The sequence below is a fragment of the Gavialis gangeticus genome, unplaced genomic scaffold (assembly GCF_001723915.1).
Source record: "Gavialis gangeticus isolate Ggan-Ray unplaced genomic scaffold, GavGan_comp1, whole genome shotgun sequence".
NCBI lineage: Eukaryota > Metazoa > Chordata > Crocodylia > Gavialidae > Gavialis > Gavialis gangeticus.
This window is the reverse complement of record NW_017729033.1, coordinates 27,489,723-27,494,685: the sequence shown is the minus strand read 5'-3', so window position 1 is coordinate 27,494,685 and position 4,963 is coordinate 27,489,723. Positions and strand designations below refer to the sequence as shown.

The 4,963-nt window shown below is 38.7% G+C and overlaps 1 protein-coding gene and 1 long non-coding RNA gene across 8 annotated transcripts in view; one reads left to right on the top strand and one right to left on the bottom strand.

The window, feature by feature from the left end:
• The window catches only part of SORCS2 (sortilin related VPS10 domain containing receptor 2), an 882,674-nt gene that overhangs the window by 24,480 nt on the left and 853,231 nt on the right, over positions 1 to 4,963 (top strand). The window lies entirely within an intron of this gene.
• The window catches only part of LOC109303967, a 50,745-nt gene that overhangs the window by 38,393 nt on the left and 7,389 nt on the right, over positions 1 to 4,963 (bottom strand). For both annotated transcript variants that reach the window (XR_002099270.1, XR_002099269.1), the window contains exon 4: positions 1,479 to 1,588. This is a non-coding gene — a long non-coding RNA (uncharacterized LOC109303967). The remainder of the gene's footprint in view (positions 1 to 1,478; positions 1,589 to 4,963) is intronic.

Here is a 4,963-nt window from a genome sequence, read left to right as displayed (position 1 = left end):
TTAATTATTTCATATTATGCCCCCACTTATACCTCTGTCTTAACCGGAGACAGTGAAGTTACAAAGATAACCCTGCAGTTGGACAGGATTATGGTACACCAGATTCCTACAGCCTTTTTTGTCACAGTGGAGTTCCTGTAGTTGCCTAATCATATTGAACAACCTTTCATTTATTTCAGGGCATTCTGTGCATGTTGTAAATACTGTTATGGATGATGCAGCTGAATTTCCATTGATTTTTAAATTAATTTTCAGGCATTTAAAAAGCAATTAGAAAAATTGTGCTCCAGATTTTAGTCTAACAGATCTTGGCCCTTGAACTAGATTTTTATTATAAGGAACCTTCAAATAAACAAATGTGTACTGAAAACATGCGAAAGACAGTGGAAATAAGGATAACACGGTCCTGGCAACTCTAACTTATACATTTTCAAGATTATAAAATACATGATTAATGCTGTTTCTGTTCCAGCATGATTTCATTTGATTCACATCCCACAAGATAGTTTGTGGCTCTGTTGCATTTCTAAAGTCTGCTATTGCAAATACTTCAGCATGTGCCTGACTTCAGTGGGACTATTCACAGCATCTTGAGTTAAGTAGTATAGAAGTCTTTGGTGATTTAAGGTCTATGAATATAATCTTATTCACTATAAGCTCTGAGGGACAGGGACTGTCTTTTTGTTCAGTATTTTTACCTTACATAGTACAATGAGGTTTTGGTATGTTACAGGGCTTCTATGTGATCTTGCAATACAGCTAATAAAAATAACTAGGATGCAAGGCTTGAAACAAATACTTCATTTTTAAAAAAAACCCAACAACCTACTATATGATTTTAAAGTTATTTTTTTCTAGAATATAATTTTATGTATATAAAAAACACAGAAAATACAAAGAAATGATGGACAGAGTGAGATTCTAACTTTCACTTTCCAGTTTAAATAGCTGCCATATAAATCCTTAATTTGAGTTTTATGTAATTAGGAATGGAGCTCCCCCTGAAGTATACAGGTGCCAACAGGCACTAGAGAAAGTACAGCAGAGCCCTTTTCTCTTAACAGTCCCCTTAAGGCATGGGATTGTTATTTCTTTAGCACGTTGATTTTTTTTCTTGTTGCTAGAGGAATAACTGAATCAAAGCAGGACTAAATTGCTGTTGAACTGATTTGTTACAGTTAGGAGACAGTATTTATTTTTTAAGCCAATCTGATAATCCCATTTCAGTGTTTGATTCATTGAGATTTATTCATATGACTATTTGATTCCTTTAACAGGGATTTGCTTGTTGAAGGTTTTTTATAGGCACAGGATGTGTGGGAACTGCTGCAACATCTCTTAAGTACTGTATTGGGTAGTTGCCTTAAATAGGTTAAATTTGCACATGTGTTGGCTGAGTGTGATGGTAAGAGGTTATGTGGCCTTTCATTTTCACCAGTTCAAAGCCACTCTAGATCAGTAATGGAGGAAATTCTTACCTTATGTTGGCTCTTCTATAGTCTTGGTCCAGTCAATAGCAGAACAGTATCTGCAGAATACAGACCACTACTACAGTAATTTGGCTTCCTTGCTAGCCTCTGCAGAGTGGCTGGAGATGGGAATAGAAATAAAGCTGTTACCCTGAGTGACTCAAACCTAAGCCATGGGTATAGAGGATGGGGAAACTTATATTGATACCAGGCCAACCCAAGAACACTTTTCTTTTTTTTTCCAGATAATGTGCAAGCTTTTTACGGGCAGCCAAAATTATTTCCTGACACATTTTTACTAATGTAAGTTTTACATAATCTAAATGTAACCTTTCTGCCAGGCCCTACCCTGCTGCCAGGGCCAGTTAGAAGGACTGAGTTCACATTTAGGGGTTTGACCTCATAGTAAAAAAGTAAAACCAAAAAGTTTGCAGTAAAAAAAATTTCCTTGGGTTGTCAACCATGCTTGACTGCAATAGTAGTTTTATACTGTGTTGCTCCCACATTCTGATGCCCCTGATTTCGCTCTGCACCATGCTTCTTCCTTCTGACCTCAAGCCCTACTCTTACCCCTGTCAGTTCTGCTCCCACCAGCCCAGCATGGATCCCCAAGAAGCCCACCTGTGACCAACAGTACTACAGGCAGCCTGGGATGTAGCAGCAGCAGCACATGGTTGGGAGAACACTCCTTGCAGGATGCTACACTCCCACTCAGACACCAGGTAGTTCTGCTATGCTATGTCTGCCAGAGCTTCAGTAAAGCTGCAAATGCTTAGCATTTTTACCAGTGGATAAAGGTTTTTAATGGACTTTACTGACAGCCATTTTTAGACTTTTTTACCAACAGTAAATTTACTGACAGTTGGCAGCCCTGATTGGCACCATCATCGATATACTTTCTCTAGGACCAAATGGTAGTCTAAATGGCTTCTGTGCTGGCATATTTCCCAATAATAAGTTCATATAAAAAGTAGTTGACACCATTTGTTAGGTCATCAGGAACAGAATCAGTTCCTGTATCATCTCCATTAACAGTGGAACATATATATTCAGTTTCTTTGGAGTGACACTCCAAGAGTACGCTGGCCCCAAAACTATGAAGTCGATGAACTGACACTGTATATAAGGCTCTCTTTTATTTTCTACTTCACAAAAAGGTATAGAGGAGGGACCACGTATGATTGCTGTGAGTCAAATTGCTTAGCACATTTTTGGAAGATATCTAGAAACTGTGATGACAGATGATGTCTAAAAACCTGAATAGAATTTGTTAAGAAAAATTAAACAAAAACAAAACCCTGAGAAATAGCAAACAAACTCTTTGCTTAGATATGGCATCACTGTCTACAGGACTGTCCAGCTGGTGGTCTATGAGTAGATGAGGGAAAAAGGTGGGGTGGGGCAGACGACAAGTGGTGGCATTTACCCCCTGAGAAGTGAACCAGTGCAGCGGCTCTAATAGCCATACTGACAAGTCTGTTCCCTGCCACAGCGGGGGTGGATTGTCTGGCAAGTGCCATGCCCCGTGGTTCAGTTTTGGCCTGAGGTCAAATATATTGGACAGTGCTGGTATAGTACATAGGATTCTGCTTTGTGAATCAGGATATCTGGGGTCTGTTCTTGATCAGTCTCTGAACCACTCTATGACTTAACCAAAGCATGTTGCCTTTCTCTGCTTTCTCCTCCTCCTAACATTTGGCTGTCTACTTTGTAAGTTCTTTGGAGAAGGGACTGTTGTTTGCTTTGTTTTTTCTCAATGTGGGATCCTGCTCTTTTTAGGGCCTGTAAGTGTGACTGTGATACAGATAATATTTAGAAAAGGTAACGCTCAGACCCTTCCTGCTGCCTTCTGCCTCCTTACATTTCTGATGGAAGACTGTGGGAGTAGTACTGCCTAGACAACAGTACTGACACATTGTGGACTTCATCTGAAAATGTGTATCCTGTACTTGTTTTTATTATAAGGCAGTTACTGACTGCACCCATAGACAACAAGAAAGCCATTTTTCTCTGTTTGCTTGAAAAGTCTGTTTGTATAAAGTATTTGCTCCCATGACATGTCCTCACATTGGGCTCCTTGTATCATTCCTGTGGTGTGTAATATGGTAGCAGATTTAGTTATTCCTGTAGTATGTCCTCCAGTGCATCCCATGTTAAGTGATTGGAAATTAATTTGGTTGTTGGGCCTGAATGAATGAACAGCTGTGTAGTTAATTATGCAGAATGGTATAGAAAAATGTAGTGTTAATGTTTTATGCTCTCATTATCCCTGCAGTATGGAATGTATTTTTCAACCTGAAAATGGCTAAGGCAATATTTCCCACATAAATAATTTATTAGAGACTCGGTATGGTAGGTAGCTTTCTCTTCCTTCATTTTGGCAGAAAGGAGGAGTTGAGAATGTGAAGATCTCTGTGCAACCCTAAGCTATTTCTTAAATCTGTGTATAACCCTATGCCTGGTTTGGTGGTGGTACTGGGGGGAGAGGGGAAAGAGTTGTGATAAAATGCACCATATAACAAGACCTAAATAGCCTGCTTTCTATTGCTGTTAGGCAGTACAGCAGGTCTACCAAAGGGTAGTCTGGTTTACCTTCTCTGCCACCTCTCTTTGATGGGCAGACAAGAAGTGCAGAGCACATGGTACTGTGGTTAGGTATGTAATGTAACTTGGAACAAGAAATGTTATTAGAAAATGAAACGAATTGATATTGATTTAAAACTGTTCTTTGTGTGTTTTGCTGTGGAACTGTGGTATAGAACCTTGCTATCTGAATTTCTTATGCAATTTAAAGGAGAAAGTATAAATGAAGCAAAGGAAAAGAACACATTTTGTCCAAGAAGGGCAATCTCCTCTCTGTCAGGAATTGTCATAAGATCATGAATGTCTCCATAGAACAAACAAAACAGTGGACCAAATTCATTCCTCATGTAACCCCATTGATTTGGATCATTTGTTTTTAAGTCTTGCAAAACAAAATATGTGAAATTCAGTTTCCCAGTAATAAAAGGACTAACAGTTGAATCAGTTTTTAGTGGAACCCAGATATTACAACTTTATATAAAGTTTTGCAGGTCATCCCTTCAGCCAGGCAAAAGTGAAAAGACTGTGTGGTCCTGGTTTTACAGTTTACAATTCAGTTTACAAGGAAGGAGAGGCTGAGGTCCCCCTCCAAGACTGTTCCAGGATAACATTAGAAGTCATGAACATTTCAGTAGAAAATATTGGCACATTGGAGTGTGAGACAGTGATTTCCCCCCCCCCCTTCAAGTATTTGGAGGCTGTTATCACTGCTTTATCTTAATTTTTACCATATGCTGTCCTCATTTTAATTTTGCAATGTTGCTTTGGGATATAATTTATATGGACAAATGTGTTCAAAAATAAAATTGTGCTGTATTGAAGTATGATGACCAAGGCCTGAGAATTCTTTTTCTCCCATAAAGTTCCCACTTTTAATATGGGTATCTAAGATGTATATAGATACCCATATT